Source organism: Dipodomys merriami, unplaced genomic scaffold (genome assembly GCF_024711535.1).
Source record: "Dipodomys merriami isolate MVZ:Mamm:240054 unplaced genomic scaffold, mDipMer1.0.p SCAF_1, whole genome shotgun sequence".
Taxonomy (NCBI): domain Eukaryota; kingdom Metazoa; phylum Chordata; class Mammalia; order Rodentia; family Heteromyidae; genus Dipodomys; species Dipodomys merriami.
This window is the reverse complement of record NW_027202270.1, coordinates 1,451,826-1,470,205: the sequence shown is the minus strand read 5'-3', so window position 1 is coordinate 1,470,205 and position 18,380 is coordinate 1,451,826.

The following is an 18,380-nucleotide window of genomic DNA, read 5'->3' as shown; positions in this document are numbered from 1 at the left end:
GCAGCGTGGAGGAGGAGGGGCTGCAGGCAGCGGACGCTGGGCTCTGATGTGGCCCTGGGGGTGGCTCAGGCAAAGATTCAGAGCGCATGTACGGGCACACGCAAGTGTGAGGATGTGTGTGGAGGCACACAGGATAAAGTCACATGCATTGCACACATGAGTGTGACAGAATCGCATGCGTGTGCAGACGTGAACATGCGAGTGGCATATGCACACATGTACACTCGCATACATGTAGACCAACTGTGGTAGAGTTGTGTGCCTGTTATGCATGCACACAGGAGTGAATGTGAGAGTTGTGTGTGTGCATATGTGCACACATGAGTGTGAGCCGGTGACCAAGGGTCTCCACACACATACAGGCATCTGAGTGTGAAAATGTGAGTGCGTGTGAGTGTGTGCAGAAGTCCTGTGTGTGAGCCTGGGATGCACTAGTCTGCAGTGCAGGGATCGTGACCTCTGTGGTGCCGGCAGCTGGGTCACGGCACCACACCCCACAGTTCTCAGCCAGCAGAAGCCGGGAAGCCCCGTCTGTCCTAACCCCAGGCCTCCGTCGGCTGGTCCTCCCTCATCTGAGTTGACCTCGCCCTGCTCTGGCCTTCAGGATTTAGTCCTGCTGACATGAGAAGGGAGATGGCAAGCTCTCGGCTGCGCACACACGTGCGTGTGCACACACACAGACACACACACGCATACACAGACTCACACAGAGAAGCTATGTCCCTGGAGACAGCGATACCTGTGCTGAGGTTGTCAGAGAATCAGTGGCCGGGCCAGGCTGCTTGTCACCCAGTGAGCATGCTGGCGTGTGAGCTCACACAAACAGTTGAATAACAAACAACAAACAAACAAACGCAGCCATCTGGCAGGTTCCTGGAGGCGTTCATGGACAGCAGCAGATAAAGCGCTTGGCAGCTGGTCAGGAAGGGCTCCAGACCCCGAGGTGGGTGACCGGGTGAGGCCAAGGCTCCTGCCGGGAGGGGTGAGCGCCTCCCCACAGGCCTGGCCGGAAGGCGAGTTGTGCTCACAGGTGAGGGCAGGCTTGCCGGGGCATGGCAGGAGGCCCGGGCAGCCAAGGCTGGACGCCGGGTGAGGTCCTGGGCTCCAGGTGTCCGCCGGTCCAGTGGCGCTGTACAGCTGCCAGGCTGGTCACACCTGCTGGCTGCTGGTTCTGTGAGCTGCAGGTGGTAAGATGGGGGAGAGGGAGGGCATCCCTGCCGTCCGCAGCCCGTGGGGAGCCTGGGGACCAGGCTGCAGGGACAATGCAAAATCACGGCCAGAGATGTCCTCGATCCAGGCTCGGGACGGAGAGTTTCTGCCCCGAGGTGGACATGGGGCTGGGCAGATGGTGTTTAGTGGGGGAGACCGAGGTGGGTATTAGGGTCAGAGATAGGGAAAGGTTTCTCCTCTGGCTCTGAGGGTGGAGCAAAGGGCCCAGGCCTCGCAGGAGGGCGGTCCCCCCGCCCCCGGTGAGGGACAGCAGGACAGGAGGCCAGGGCCAGCCCCCGGCCTCCAGCAGGAAATCGGTTACCCCAGGCTCCCCACAGCTCAGGTCACGGGCGAGGCTCTGGGGGACGCCAGAGCGCCATCCTCCATCACAGCAGCTCCAGCCACCCAGTGCAGCGCACCCCGTCCTCAGCGTCCGGACAGCGGGAGCCCCGCAGGGGGCTGGGCCCACACCGCCCACCCGCACCTCGCTTCCGCGTTCATTCCGAGCGTTAACATCAGGCTGTTTCACTCAGTAAAGAACAAACTGGAAAACCTCCTTACCCATAGGTGCGAAAACCTAACCCGAGGCAAAAAAAGACAGACAGAAAGAAAGGAGATAGCTCCCTGCCAAGGCCCAGCGTTTTTATGGCAGAAAAAGACGAGTCCTGGGCTCCTGGCAGGTGGCTCTCCACCCGACCACAACTTGGCCACGTCCACCTGCCAGTCAGGTGACTTGGCTCCATTTCTTCCTCTGCTAAATGGTAGATTAAATAATAGTAATGGCAGGACAAAATAATAATACCTGTAACATATCTCATGGATTCCATCCAGGATTTGTTATAGAAATTGTTATAGAAATGATACTATATATGTATATATGTGTGTGTGTGTTATGTACTTTTTTTGTCAGCCATGGGGCTTGAACTCAAGGCCGGAGCACTTTCCCTGAGCTCTTTTGCTCTAGGCCAGTGCTCTGCCACTTGGAGCCACAGCTCCACTTCTGGTTTTCTGCTGGCTAATTGGAGATAAAAATCTTAGGGACTTTCCTGCCCAGGCTGGCTTTGAACCACGATCTTCCCAGCCAGCTGCTTCTCAGCCCGACTATATCTGTTCTTGGGTAAGAGCAGGGATGTAGGAGAGTCTACCCTGCCCCTCCGCGTCCAGGTCTTCTTGGGCCACGGCTGTGCTCCATGGGTGTGGCCGGTCCGGAGCGCCGGATAGTGCTGGCCCTCACTCAGCAGCACACCTTCCCTGGGGCCCCCAATTTCCTCTCCACCTGGGCTTCTTAAAAGGGCAGTCCCCCTTTCCTCTCCTGAACATCTGAGCAGTCAGAAAATAACAGAAGGGTGTTTAAGCCTGGCGTCAGTTTCTTCTCATGGTTTCCCTTGCTACAGCAGGGAGGGCTGCAGGGTGAGGTCATGCCACATGCCTCCGCCATAACACTCGGGGGGGGCAGTGGAGGCTCCCGGGAGCTGAGGGGGGGAGTGGAGGCTCAGCTGAGGCGGGGGGTGGAGGCTCAGCTGAGGCGGGGGGGTGTGGAGGCTCCCGGGAGCTGAGGGGGGGAGTGGAGGCTCAGCTGAGGCGGGGGTTGGGGGGGAGGAGGCTCCCGGGAGCTGAGGCGGGGGGGGGGGGGGTGTGGAGGCTCAGCTGAGGCAGGGGTTGGGGGGGGAGGCTCCCGGGAGCTGAGGGGGGGGGTGGAGGCTCCCGGGAGCTGAGGGGGGGAGTGGAGGCTCAGCTGAGGCTGGGGGGGGGGTGGAGGCTCCCGGGAGCTGAGGGGGGGAGTGGAGGCTCAGCTGAGGCTGGGGGGGGGGTGGAGGCTCCCGGGAGCTGAGGGGGGGAGTGGAGGCTCAGCTGAGGCGGGGGGGGGGTGTGGAGGCTCAGCTGAGGCTGGGGGGAGGGGGAGGAGGCTCCCGGGAGCTGAGGCGGGGGGGGGGGGTGTGGAGGCTCAGCTGAGGCGGGGGTTGGGGTGGAGGCTCCCAGGAGCTGAGGGGGGGTGTGTGGAGGCTCAGCTGAGGCTGGGGGGGGTGTGGAGGCTCCCGGGAGCTGAGGGGGGGGGTGGAGGCTCAGCTGAGGCAGGCGGGGGGAGAGTGGAGGCTCCCAGGAGCTGAGGCTGGGGGTGTGGAGGCTCAGCTGAGGCGGGGGGGGGGGTGTGGAGGCTCAGCTGAGGCTGGGGGGGAGGAGGCTCCTGGGAGCTGAGGCGGGGGGGGGGTGTGGAGGCTCAGCTGAGGCAGGGGAGGGGGTGTGGAGGCTCAGCTGAGGCTGGGGGGAGGGGGAGGAGGCTCCCGGGAGCTGAGGCTGGGGGGGGTGTGGAGGCTCAGCTGAGGCTGGGGTTGGGGGGGAGGAGGCTCCCGGGAGCTGAGGGGGGGGGGTGGAGGCTCAGCTGAGGCGGGGGGGGGGGGTGGAGGCTCAGCTGAGGCGGGGGGGGGGTGGAGGCTCAGCTGAGGCTGGGGGGAGGGGGAGGAGGCTCCCGGGAGCTGAGGCGGGGGTTGGGGGGGTGGAGGCTCAGCTGAGGCGGGGGTTGGGGGGGTGGAGGCTCAGCTGAGGCGGGGGGGGGGGGTGGAGGCTCAGCTGAGGCTGGGGGGGGGGGAGGAGGCTCCCGGGAGCTGGGGGGGGGGGGTGGAGGCTCAGCTGAGGCTGGGGGGGGGGGGAGGAGGCTCCCGGGAGCTGAGGCCCGGCCATCCTGAGAACAGGCAAAGGTGGAGATGTGCTGTGAAGCTGGCGCCAAACAATGCCAGCACGTACAGACCTTGCTGGAAATCACCACCGCCCACGTGCAGCTCCAACAACTGTGTGGAGCAGACATTCCACCCCAGAAACAGGATATTTTACTTGGACATTCCACAAACAGTTTTCCTTTGCTTGTTTTCTCTGCCTGTGATGGCTGATCATCAGCCGGATCAGAATGAGAGACGCCTCGGGAATCAGTGAGCCACACTCCCGGGTGAGTCTGGGAGTCGTTTCTGGAAGGATGAATTAACCCAGAAATACCCATCCGGAAGTGTGGGTGGCACCATCCAGATGCCGGGGAGGAGGAGAGAGCCAGGCACTCGGGCATTCTCTCTCTGCTGCTGCTTCTGTCATGAGATGAGCAGCTCTGCCCCAGAGCACTGATCCCGGGATGGACCGAAATCCCCGACTCCACGCACGGCGCCAGCCCTGCCTTCCTCCCCAGACTGTTTCTTTCGGCACCAGGATGCCTGACTTGCCGCCCGGGTGTTGAGCCTGACTGCGGTCCCCTCTCCTGCTGCTCGGCTCAGCGGCTGGGGGCTGGATGGAGCAGGAGGCTTCCGTCTGGGACGTCGCCCAGCCCCTCTGGCTGCCTGTCCTGAACGGTCCGGCCGGGAAAACCCAAGAGCACATATCCCAGATGCCCAGAACTCGACATGGGGAGCCCAGGGGCCCGGGCGACCGCGGCAGGCCGAGGGGGTGTGGGCCAGGGTGCGGTGCCTGCCTGCACGTGCAGCCGTCAGGGGCGACCGCCTCACCTCAGGGCATGAGAGAAGGAGGAGGATGATCAAAGGAGTGGTGTGGATCGAGGTGCAGCCCACTCAGAGCCCAACTCTGGAGCTGAAATCCCTGCTTACAGCTACTTGACAAAAACAGACAGACAGTTTTACCCATAAACAGACGTTTGAATGGAAACCTCTACTTGACAATGATTTTAAAAAGGAGCACTGCGAACTGTTAGACACTTTTTTCACGAGCCCTTTCTCTGCAAGTCAGCAGAGCAGGCTCTGGAGGCCAATGCCCCGGGGGGTGGTGATGGAGTCGGTCGTTTCACGCATCTTCTCGGCCACCCCAGCCCAGAACCTGTCCTGGAACAGAGGGGAAGAGGCGGGCCCTGAGAGGCCCAGCACACGGCAGGTGTGCACCCTTGCTATCTAAGATGTCTGACGTCTGTGCTGTGATTCATTGGTGTATGTGTGAATCTGTACAGGTGTGTATAGATGTGTGTGCATCTTAAGGACGGAGCTGCAGGGCCCGGAAGAGCCTGAACATTCAGACTGCAGAGCATGGAGGGGTGGTCGGAGCCAGGGACAGTGCCCTCGGCTTTGGGGACGCGTGTCGGCACTCAGCTGCAGCAGGCCTGCTCTGCCTTGTCCCTGGGCATGGGAACGGGACGTGCTTCAGGGCCTGCTCTGGTGCATGGCTGCAGATTACTGAGGGTCGCAGTGGGGACCCCATCCCGCTCCCCACGGCAAGAGCTGATGGTGAAGAGCCATTCCAGTGCCAGCCCTGCTGCCTCCCAGGCAGGCGGCTTGGTGGTCGGGGAGACTGAGGCCGTGTCTACAGACGGGGAGAGCACGGTAGCTGGCGGAGGAGCAGCCACACACCCAGGGCCGGGGTGAGGCTCCAAGGAGGGTGGGGGCTGACCGGTGAGGGGCAGGGTGGCCCACGCTGCACCTCTAGAACCTGTGTTTGGAACACACGTCTCACGGCGTAGTAGCACGGAAGGAAGATCATTCCTGCCCGGAGTGTGCAGGAACCTGGTTACTTGCAGGTTGCAGTGCTTGGTTTTAGCCAAGGTGCCCAGACTGAGGTTTACTGTGAGCCGCCCGGGTTGTTTTTCCAGGGGCTGGGGCAGCAGGGCTGAGGTCCCGTACAGAGCCGTGTGGCCCCAGGCAGAATGGGCTGCCGGAGACTTGCAGACCACAGCTGACAGTCTGGTGAGGACGGCCTATTGTGAATGATTGAGTTGTGTATTGTTTTGCCAACTCCCAAACAAACGAACAGATCCATTTGGAATTTGTTTTTCTTTGTTTTTGTTTAATAAACCAGCAATCATATACCATGTGAGATAATGGGATGGTTGAATGCAGACTCGAATTATTTTATTTTATAGAGTCTTAATTAGATTTGTAATGCGAAGCTCCTAAGTACCAACTGTTTGCTTAGATTTAATGAGACCTGTTCTGGCGTGTGAGAGAATTGTAATTGTCCCATTAACACAACAATGATACATATCGCCGAGCTTGGCGTGTATCAAGTCATCAGAGATGCTCGAGAGAGCCCAAGATGGCCCAAGCGGTTCCCTGCTTCTCCACACAGCCGGCTGCGCTTCCTGGCTTGACCACTGGAGAGGAATCGTTCGCTTTCCTCATTGAACGGTTAACCAAGCACTGAGCGGAAGCCTCAGCGCCGGTCAGTGGCAGCCGGGCAGACCGGAGGCTCCCGTTGGGCCCAGGTTGCACCTCCCCTATCCCAGGAGCCCCTCGGCAGGGGCTGAGAAGCCCAGGGACACACGTGTGGAGGGAAAACCCTGTTTGAGGTGGGTTCTGTCTGTGTGTGACTCATGTCTAAGGTCATCTAAAGCACTAGGCTTGTGAGTCACCTGCCTGTGGAGAGCTGAGCCAGGGGTCCGTCTGCAGGGATCGAAGCGTGCTCAGAGGCCTGTGTGCCCATGGGCTCTGCCGAAAGCCTGCCGGGGGGCTTTCACTGTGCACGGCTCTGGCTTGTGTGTGGAGCGTGGACAAGGCCGGGAGCCTGCTCCCCTTCCTTCAGACCCTGCCCTTTCTCTGGGCCTCCCGTACTGGGCCGGAGGGGGGCACTGTCCTCTTCCTCACGCCACACACCAGTGACTTACAAATGGTTGCTGATTATTTCTCATTGTTCTGCAGGGCAGAAATCCAAGGTGCACGTGCAGTGGCTGCAGGGCTAGCCCCGGCCACAGCCTCTCAGAGAGCGCGCAAGTTCCGGGTGCGCTGGGGAATTAAGCCCCTCCGGCTTCCGAGCCCGCCCTCAGCCTGGACCTGCCTCTCCACCCAACCACCAACCAGGGCCCTGCCCATTTTACCCGCGCTGGGCTCTGTCCTCCGCTGTGCTGGATGAGGTCTGCGCTGGCCAACGTTTCTAGAAGAGATCTGAGGTGAGCAATGGGGGTGGCTCGTGGGGAGGTCCCAGGCTCCGCAAAGCAGTGGGGTGACACGGGAGCAGCCTGGCCCCTTGGGGGAACATCGCCAGCAGGAGGTGGCCGGAGGGCCGCGCCTGCGCAGGCCCCGGGAGGTCTGGCTCAGCTTCCTGCCCTGAGACCCGTGCACGCTGGTCCCGAGCCCACTCCTGCAAGGGCTCCCCAGGCTCCCCACACAGCCGGCAGCTGCGGCCTGTGATGTCTGCAGTGCATCCCATGGCCTTGGTGGCCCCGGTCCTCTGAGGAGAAGGGGCTGTGGCAGGCAGGCTTCCCGTCACCCTGCCTGCTCTGTTCCTGTCTCTGTTCCTGTGCAGCCTTGGGGAAGGAGGCAGGTCCTTCCGCCGCAGACCCTCGAACGAGACCATGGCCCCTGCCGGCACTTTGACTGCCTCCAAAGCCAAGCAGGTCCAGAACGCAGAAGCCGAGATCACGAAGGGCAGTCTGTGGTGGTTTGTTGTGCTGCTGTAGACACTGTGCGATGTCGTCTCAGGAGCTATGGCCTGTTGGTGAAAGATTGCAACTATGTGCGAGTGTACGCCCAGTCCAGGTGGGAACACACGGCTTCCAGGTCTCCAGGGTCCCTGGGAGTCAAAGTGACTCTAGGAACTCAGCCCAGGCCCTGAGCTGCCTCCCCCCCCCCCCCAGCACTCCTCAATCCCGCTGGGTGCACTGTGTGCGTGCTCAGGTGGCACTTCCCTGCACAATGCACACATGGGCGCCACTTACTTCCCCTTGCATGATGCACACACGGGTGTCACTTCTCCTTGCATGATGCACACACGGGTGTCACTTCCCCCTGCATGATGCACACACGGGTGTCACCACCCCCTGCATGATGCACACACGGGTGTCACTTCCCCCTGCATGATGCACACACGGGTGTCACTTCCCCTCTGTATGACTCACACACAGGTCTCACTTCCCCCTGCATGATGCACACACAGGTGTCACTTCCCCCTGCATGAGCACACACGGGCATCACTTCCCCCTGCATGATGTACACACGGGTGTCACTTCCCGCTTCACAATGCACGCATACACGTCTTGTTCCCAGTGAGGGCCCTGAGAGTCCTGCTGGGGGAACAGACCCCTGTGCTGTCTCAGGGGCAGCGCAGTGAGCGCAGACCTCTGAGCAGGGCTATTGTGAAATGCTGATGATGGAGAGGAGAGACGCCCTGGACCACCCGGTCCCGGGGAGGCAGAGGCCGGGGCCGGGGCCCGTGGGCAGGGCCCAGAGTTCTGCCCTCTGTGAGGCTGGGCTCGGAAGGCCCCCACCTCACAACCGGAGCCAGCAAGGCCAAGCGTGCAAACCACGGGGCCATGTGTGGTTCCTGGCGGGGCGACAATGTCTGCAAACAAAATGTTCCCCAATACACGCCGGGGACACTGTAACCAGAGGAGACAATTACATTTGTGTTTTGTGTGTTTTTTTAAGACATGCAAGTAAGTGAGTTGCTTGCAAATGTCAGAGGCAAACTTGTCTGAAAAGTTAGTGCAAGAGCTGTAATCAAAATGATTATAAGGTATAACCAGAAGACAAAAGAAGCAGTCAGAAATTAAGGATGTTAAACAAAGAGACAAACAGCTAACCATTTGCCTGCAAATGGCCTGGTTCGGAGTCACTGTCTAAACAATGCCGAGCCTTGGGGGAAAAAATTGCTGGATGTCTGACGGGGAGAGGCTTGTTGCTAGAATGTGCTTAGCCCAAAGCAACCAGAAAGGTCCTGGTGCTCAGCGAGGCTGGGAAAGTTAGACCAGAAGTTGTTTATCTGCCTGGAGCCCGCCCGAGCCGCTCCGCAGCCTAAGCAAGGGTCCTGGTCATGAGGTCGGTCTGTGAGCCACGAGAAGCAGGAGTTGCGGCCAGGCACGTGGTCTGTCTACGCATGTTTGGAGCCACAGCATTAGGCACCTGGGGGCTGTCCTAGCCTTCTCCCTCTGTGCTCACCAGACGGGATGGGGGCCTGCCTGCAGGGCCAGTCCCTCGTCTTCGGGTCCCCAGGGGAATAGACCCCCTTCCTGACGAGGTGCTTGGGTCCAGCATGCAGCAGCCTGGAGTGGGGACCCAGCTCTAGTGTGGTGGGCGGTGGCCCTGCGGCTGCGCCCTCGGGACCTGGGCTTTCTCCCGGGCAGGGCACCAGGGCTTGGTGGTGCCCTGCTGTGCCAGGAACTGGTGGGCAGCCGGTGTCGTCTGCCTTCCGGACCCCATCTGGAATTTCTGGCTGGAACCACAGGTCTGCTGGAGGGGCAGGGCCCCGGGCTGCGTGTGCTCTGGGGAAGGGACATGTCCCCTCCTCACAGGTGACAACCCCGTCACGCCCCGGGGCTGCCGGAAACAGCCTCCCCCGTGTGGCGTGGCACTGGGTGTGTGCGCGTTGAGCGCCGCGGGGCACCAGCTCTCCATCTTCCCTTCCACCGCGCTGAGCGCCGCGGGGCCCGGAGTTTCCAGCCGCGAGCAGAGTAGGCGGCTGCTTGGAAACTTGGGGGTTGCTGGGTTCTGGCGGCACAGCTGTGCTCCCACCCGTGGTGACCGCCGCACGCCAAGCCCGGGTGCACTGTGGTGACCGCCGCACACCAAGCCCGGGTGCACCGTGGTGACCGCTGCGTGCCAGGCCCGACTGCACCGTGGTGACTGCCGCGCACCAGGCCCGGGTGCACCGTGGTGACCGCCCCGCGCCAGGCCCGGGTGCACCGTGGTGACCGCTGCGTGCCTGGCCTGGGAGCACCGTGGGTGCCCGCCCCGCGCCAGGCCCAGGTGCACCGTGGTGACCGCTGCGTGCCAGGCCCGGGTGCACCGTGGTGACCGCTGCGTGCCAGGCCCGGGTGCACCGTGGTGACCGCCCCGCGCCAGGCCCGGGTGCACCATGGGAGTCGCGGGTCTGGCCACGCCCCTCCGGCTGCACGGCACCAGGGACCTGGCTCACAGCAGAGCCCTCCCCTGCCCCACATTTTGAGCTGGTCCTGAGTTTGGAACTTCCCCACAGGTCACCTCTAGCTCCCTCCAGTCATGGGCTCGGGAACTTCTGTTGTGTTCTGTAGACACAGCCCCTGAGATGAGTCACTCATTCGGGTGACATCAAAGGAAAGGGCTCTGGAGGTAGCGGCCATGGCAGGAAGCAGGCGGGGGGGGGGGGGGGAGAGCTAGGCCAGGCACCAGTGCCCTCACCTTTGTTGGCCCTGGGGTATAGATCGCCACCTAGGTCCTGTCCCTTAGAGCCTGCTAGGGGCTCTCCCTCCTGGGAGAGCCACAGCATGGGACTCCTGGCAGACTTCCCAGAGAAGCCATGTGAGCCGGGGATGTAGTGCGCATCTTGCGGGATGGGCAGTGCATGCCCACGGGCAGGGCTGACTGCGCCAGGCTGCGGAGCAGGGGCTGTGGCATGGGGCTAGGCAGGGGAGGAGGCCGGAGTCGCCAGGTCCTGAGCCCCATGCCAGGGATGGCACCAGGTAGAACGCCAGCCAGGTCTGCGGCCGAGGAAGACCAAAAGAAGACGTGGCAAGCGTGATGCTGACAGCAACTGGGCCAATGGTGTCACAGACCACATCACACACGATGGTGTTAGGGACCACGTCACACACGATGGTATCAGGGACCACATCACACACGATGGTGTCAGGGACCACGTCACAGCCGATGGTGTCAGGGACCACGTCACGGCCGATGGTGTCAGGGACCACGTCACACACGATGGTGTCAGGGACCACGTCACAGTCGACAGTGTCAGGGACCACGTCACAGCCGACAGTGTCAGGGACCACGTCATGGCCGATGGTGTCAGGGACCACATCACAGCCGACAGTGTCAGGGACCACGTCACACACGATGGTGTCAGGGACCACGTCACACACGATGGTGTCAGGGACCACGTCACAGCCAATGGTGTCACAGACCACGTCACGGCCGATGGTGTCAGGGACCACGTCACAGCCAATGGTGTCACAGACCACGTCACGGCCGATGGTGTCAGGGACCACGTCACAGCCGATGGTGTCAGCGACCACGTCACAGCCAATGGTGTCAGGGACCACGTCACAGCCGATGGTGTCAGGGACCACGTCACAGCCGATGGTGTCAGGGACCACGTCACAGCCGATGGTGTCAGGGACCACGTCACAGCCAATGGTGTCACAGACCACGTCATGGCTGATGGTGTCAGGGACCACGTCACAGCCAATGGTGTCACAGACCACGTCATGGCTGATGGTGTCAGGGACCACGTCACAGTCAATGGTGTCACAGACCACGTCACAGCTGATGGTGTCACATACCACGTCACAGCTGATGGTGTCACAGACCACGTCACAGCTGATGGTGTCAGGGACCACGTCACAGCCAATGGTGTCAGGGACCACGCCATGGCCGATGCTGTCAAGGACCACGTCACATACGACGGTGTCAGGGACCACATCACAGCCGATGGTGTCAGGGACCACGTCACACACGACGGTGTTAGGGACCACGTCACAGCCGATGGTGTCAGGAACCACGTCACAGTCAATGGTGTCACAGACCACGTCACAGCTGATGGTGTCACAGACCACGTCACGGCTGATGGTGTCAGGGACCACGTCACAGCCAATGGTGTCACGGACCACATCACAGCCGATGGTGTCAGGGCCCACGTCATAGCTGATGGTGTCACGGACCACGTCATGGCCAATGGTGTCAGGGACCACATCACAGCCGATGGTGTCACAGACCACGTCATAGCCGATGGTGTCAGCGACCACGTCACAGCCAATGGTGTCAGGGACCACATCACACACGAGGGTGTCAGGGACCACGTCACAGCCGATGGTGTCACAGACCACGTCATAGCCGATGGTGTCAGGGACCACGTCACAGCCAATGGTGTCAGGGACCACATCACAGCCGATGGTGTCAGGGACCACGTCACAGCCAATGGTGTCAGGGACCACATCACACACGACGGTGTCAGGGACCACGTCACAGTCAATGGTGTCAGGGACCACGCCATGGCCGATGCTGTCAGGGACCATGTCACACACGACAGTGTCAGGGACCACGTCACAGCCGATGGTGTCAGGGACCACGTCACAGCCAATGGTGTCACAGCCGATGGTGTCAGGGACCACGTCATGGCCGATGCTGTCAGGGACCACATCACAGCCGATGATGTCAGGGACCATGTCACATTCAATGGTGTCACAGACCACATCATGGCCAATGATGTCAGGGACCACATCATGGCTGATGCTGTCACAGACCATGTCACAGCCAATGGTGTCAGGGACCACGCCATGGCTGATGGTGTCAGGGACCACGTCACGGCCGATGGTGTCACAGACCATGTCACACCCGATGGTGTCAGGGACCACGTCATGGCCGATGGTGTCAGGGACCACGTCACAGCCAATGGTGTCAGGAACCACGTCACAGTCAATGGTGTCACAGACCACATCACAGCTGATGGTGTCACAGACCATGTCACAGCTGATGGTGTCAGGGACCACGTCACAGCCAATGGTGTCATGGACCACGTCACAGCCGATGGTGTCACAGACCACGTCACGGCCAATGGTGTCAGGGACCACGTCATGACCAATGGTGTCAGGGACCACGTCACAGCCAATGGTGTCAGGACGATGGTGTCAGGAACCACGTCACGGCCGATGGTGTCACAGACCGGCTGATGGTGTCACAGACCACGTCATGGCCAATGGTGTCAGAGACCACGTCATGGCCGATGGTGTCAGGGACTGTCATAGCTGATGATCTCATGGACTATGTCACGGCCGATGGTGTCAGGGACCACGTCACAGCCAATGGTGTCATGGACTGTCATAGTTTCCACATGTTCCCAGGGAAATCCCGCATCCAGAGAGGCCTGAGCCCTTCGAGTTATTGATACAGACCTGAGACACTTGCTGTCGGCCTTCTGTGCAGGGCGGTCGCCAGGAACCCGGGAGATCCTGACTGTGGCGCACACTGCCCACCCTGCCACGTCTGCGGGAGCTCCTGGCTGACTTGGGCCCTGGCCTTTCCAGGGGCCGTGCTGACCGTCCCAGTCTCCGCCATTCTGGGTCAGTGTCCTCTGCCCTGGGCCTTTCTCTTCTGCGGTTGCTTGGCAGCCCGCCTGGAAGCCAGGAAGGAGCTGGGCGGGAGCCTGGGGCCCACCCGGGTTCAGGGGGCTGCTCGCCGGCACACAGCCCTGCCGGCTTGACTCTGAGACAAGGGGCTGTCACCGGCCTCTGAAGTCCCCGCCAGCAGCCTGCGGGCCTCTGCCGCCCTCCTCCCCTGCTCCGGGTCTGCACCTGCGGAAGCCCTCAGCCCTGCTACACCCCACGACACCTGGGGGAGACAGGCCGGCCCACGCTGCCTGTGCCGCGCCAGGCCCTCCCCTGCCCGGTGCCCATCACCGTTGCTCTGCCAGACCTGACCCCTGCATCCAGGGACCCAGAATGCCGTGCGGCACCGGGCAGCAGAGGGGCTGGCCGGTCTGGTCTCTGCCCCCCAGGCCGGTGTCCAGGTCGGGTCCGGAGCTGCCCTCTGCCCACCTCCCCTGCCCTCCCGAACCATCCCTCTGTTCGCCCGTGTTCCCGTCCTTGCTCTTTCTGCGTACCATCTCTTGGCTGGATTCTTCCATGGGCTTCGTTATGGAAATTCTGCTCGTTTCCCCAGATGGGCCGGGGTGTGTGTGCATGTGTGTGCATGCATGTGGGTCTGTGTGTGTGCACACACGTGTGTTTGTATGTGGTGGAAGCATGGTAGTGTGCCCACATGAGTGTGCTCACCGTCCCAAGTGTGAGATAAGCACACTGCCCGTGCCAGTGGAGCAGGAAGGGCTCCACACAGGGCGGCGCCCATCGGCTGCGGCGTCACCGGACATGTGGCAGGCTGAGCAGTTCTCACCACATTCTGAGTCTTAGCAACCACCCAGCGCAGGGAGACCCAGGAAGGGGGGTGTTGTGTCACCTGCTGCATTGTGTCACCTGACAGTCTGTCCCCAGCTTGTATCCACCAAGCATTGTGCCAGCCTCCCTGAGCCAGCCTCCCCAAGCCAGCCTCCCCATGAGAGCCTCCCTGTGTCAGCCTCCCCAAGCCAGCCTCCCCATGAGAGCCTCCCTGTGTCAGCCTCCCTGAGCCAGCCTCCCCAAGCCAGCCTCCCCATGAGAGCCTCCCTGAGCCAGCCTCCCCAAGCCAGCCTCCCCAAGCCAGCCTCCCCATGAGAGCCTCCCTGTGCCAGCCTCCCCATGAGAGCCTCCCTGTGTCAGCCTCCCTGTGCCAGCCTCCCTGTGCCAGCCTCCCCTGCCAGCCTCCTGTGCCACGTAGACAGGTGCACGCTGCCTGTCCTCACACCGCAGCGAGGACCTGGGCCTCATCTGTAACATCCACAGTGCCCGGCCAAGAGCCAGGAAGACACAATGTCCATCAGAAATCATATCAACAGCACTCTGGTACTGAGATAAATTAGTATCATGTTTAATTTTCATTTTTAACTTCTATTCATTTTTACTTATATATTATTCTATGTAAACTTTAACTTTTATTTTGCATTATCTTTAAGTATTTGTACAAAAGAGTTTGAACTACCAATGTCAATTGACGACTACAATGCCTCTCGGTCAATGTCTGCCCTGTCTGCCCTGTCTGCACTGTATACACTGTCTGCCCTGTCTGCCCTGTCTGCCCTGTCTACACTGTCTACACTGTCTACACTGTCTGCACTGTCTGCACTGTCTGCACTGTCTGCCCTGTCTGCACTGTCTGCACTGTCTGCACTGTCTGCACTGTCTGCCCTGTCTGCACTGTCTACACTGTCTGCCCTGTCTGCCCTGTCTGCACTGTCTACACTGTCTGCCCTGTCTGCCCTGTCTGCACTGTCTACACTGTCTGCCCTGTCTGCACTGTCTGCCCTGTCTGCCCTGTCTGCCTTGTCTTCCCTGTCTGCACTGACTGCACTGTGTACACTGTGTACACTGTCTGCCCTGTGTATACTGTGTACACTGTCTGCACTGTGTATACTGTGTGCCCTGTCTGCCCTGTCTGCACTGTGTATACTGTGTGCCCTGTCTGCCTTGTCTGCATTGTCTACACTGTGCACTATCTGCACTGTGTTTACTCTTTGCTCTGCCTGCACTGCCCACACAATTCTTAGCTTTGATTGGATGATGGGAAAACTCCAGTGAGTGTGTTGTGCACTGTCCTCTGATCTCTAGTCACTGTCTGTGTCCCTGGTTCTTGGCATGGTCACTGTCTATGCCCTCATCAGGGCAATGCTGCACGAGGTACATGAGCTGTCTGCCCCCTTCTCTCAGATGCCTTCTGTGGAAGGGTGGTCTTGGCTCACAAACCTTGCTCCAAGACCTGAGACGGGATCCAGGTCAGGCTCACAGGTCCAGACAGCTCAGTACAGAAGCCCTGACCCCAACTCAAGTCTCAGGCTAAGAGTTCTCCCTCAGCACTTGTTGCATCTTCCCTCTTCAGAAATTCCTGCCTCCTCTTTTCTACAATGATGGTAGTGACCTTTGTCTCAGACTTGTGGAGAAGAAAGTAGCCCTAATTAAAGTCCCACCCCTGGGGGGGGGGGAGAGGGTCTGGAGTGAGGGGCTTCTGGGTGCCGGCTCTGCCTGCAAATTCGGGCTCAATGGGCTGTGGCATTCTGAGAGTCACAACTGTGCTTTCTCCATGGGAGCTGGAACAGGACAGAGCTGGATGGATCCGGCTGGAGCTGGAGCAGGATGGGTCTGGCCGGAGCTGGCCTCGCAAGGCCTTCTCCAGAGACCATGAGCGGAGCCACGGATTCGCCCTTTCTCTTTCTTCCGGAACAGCGCCGCGGCACGCTGGCTGCCGGAGGCAGCCTTCTCCTTTCCTCTCCATCTGGATTGGCTTCCGGCCCAGGAGGAGGCTGTTCTTTGAAGGGAGGCCAGTGGAGCCGGCTCTCCAAGCCAGCACTGCCCCTGCCAGGAACGGCCATCCAGGACAGCCCGGGACAGGTCTGGCAGCCACCATCCTCAGGCCCGAGTACCTCAGCTTCACCTGCACACTCCCAGCCCTTCGCTCAGACATGCCTAACGGGGGCATCTGGGTGTGTGCGGTGAAGCAATTCTCTCCTTCCCATGGTGAGCCTCTGTGCCACACACACGGACACAGATCCGCCAGCCCGCAGCTCTGAGGGGCTCCTCCTGTGCCCTGGGGCTCCGGGACCCTCCCAAGGCCCGGCAGCCCTCGCCCCTGCCGTGGGCGGTGGCAGGATCCGGACTTGGTTCCTGGCATGGGCTTCCCCTGGGCCAGCCAGGCCCACCCCGGCGTCTCCTGCCTTGGGCGAGGGGCCCTGTGGGATGAGCGGATGACGCACTTCGTTCCAGCCCTCAAGCCAGCCAGCCTTTCTTACCACCCAGAATGATTCCTTTTCCAGTCACGTGTCCTCCAACATCAAAGCAGCCGTGGGTGCCCGTGGGGCAGCGTCTGCTCCCACGCCGGGCAAGCTCTCCCGTCTCGTCACTCAGGTGCACTGTCGGGGGAGCCAGAGAAAGATCTGGAGCAAATCTGTGGCTGGGAAGAAGTCAGAGGTGGAGAGGGTCTCGCATATGAGCCTCTAGAAGTGAACCCGTGTGCAGCATTTGCAGAACTCACGCTCATTGTGAATCAGCCTGGCAGCGCCAGGGAAGGTGGCCAGCGTGTTGCTCACTGGGCTCGTGGGGTGACGCTAGAGGGGCTCGTTGTTGCCCCCACTGAGCAGATGTGGGTGCCCTCACTGGGGGCTGGGGGGGAGGGGTGCCGCGGACCGGGTTCTGTCGGGACGACGAAGGATACCTAGGGGAGGAACCTGGAATAGGACGGGGAGATGGCAAACAGACAACTCACACACATTAGGAGTGGATGCTGAGTGCTGAGTGCGATTTAATGCAGAGGATAACAAACTTTTATAGCAAAAGTCTCCATAAGAAAGGGCAAAAGGTTACATAATCTTGCTGCAGGGCTTCATTCTTGGGCAGTCACCAGCTGGTCGCCTGAAAGGGCAAAAGGTTACACAACCTTGCTGCAGGGCTTCGTCCTTGGGTGGTCACCAACTGGTCGCCTGATAGGCACTTGTTTCCAGCTTTACCTCTATTTTTAAGAAATACAATGGGTTTCGATGATTGTCACCAATTAACCACTACTTTTTTCTATAGAGGCCTTAACTGTCCCATTAAGATCTTTCCTGTTCCTTCTTTAATAGTAAGCACCAAGGAGACTTAGATTTAGCAAGTCTCTTAGTAAATGAGGAAGTTCTTTCTCCTAAGTAGTTATCTCAGCAATTGCCATACATTCTTTCTGTTCTAGCCGCGCCTACAACTTTTTGTAAATCTTACAATTCCTTCTGGAGTGACTTTGTGAAACCCCCAATACTTTTATATTTACTTATAACTTGTCTACTAGCCTCCATAAGAGGGGTTTCAGGGTAGCACTTAACTCTGGTGAGTTAGTCATATTTTTAAGACACTCATCAGATATTGGAGTCGTCAACACTCTTAAGAAAGAGCTTTGAATAAGGGAACGTTGACAATGAGTAAGTACAATGAGCAGTAGAAACAGTAAAAGATTAATAGGCACTCTTATGAGGAAAAGATAGGCAGAAACACATCTTTTCCAGGGGTTTTGCCAGCCTTTTCCCAGGAGTAGGCCTCTTAGAAGCCCTATTCTCTAAGGTAGACTTCGGTGAAGTCCCAAAACTTGGAGATAGGTTTCTGTAAAGCCCCATTCTCTGAGGTAGACTTCGGTGAAGTCCCAAAACTCAGAGATGGGTCTCGAGGCCCCTATCATGGTCTGATAGATGGTTTCCCATGCTAAGCAGACTCTACTGGGGTCGGCGTGGCATTTGCCCCTTTTTTTTTTTTTTTTTTTTAATTTTCACCAGTCCTGACTCCGTGTATCAATTTTATACCAGCTGTCCTTGTAAGCTCCAATTTTAAGACATACTCATACCATTTGCGACATACTTAAACTTTCTGAGGTTTGTCTTAAAGACAATCCTTACTTTTCAAATTTCCCCAATTCTCTTTCCAAGGCTTTCTTTACTTCCTTCTTTCTTTACAATTCCTTTCCCAAGGCTTTCTTTACCACCCTCTTTCTTTACAATCTCTTGTCCATCTTTGTGGCTGTAGTTTAAAACTGCCCAATTTTCCTTTGGCTTGTGGAACCTTTATCTTAGAACAGCCTTAAGGCACCACCATGATGCAGAAGCTTGCTAGATTTTAAGGCTAAGAGTATTACCTCTATTGATAACACACTCAGGTTATTACCATATCAGAGTCAAACTAG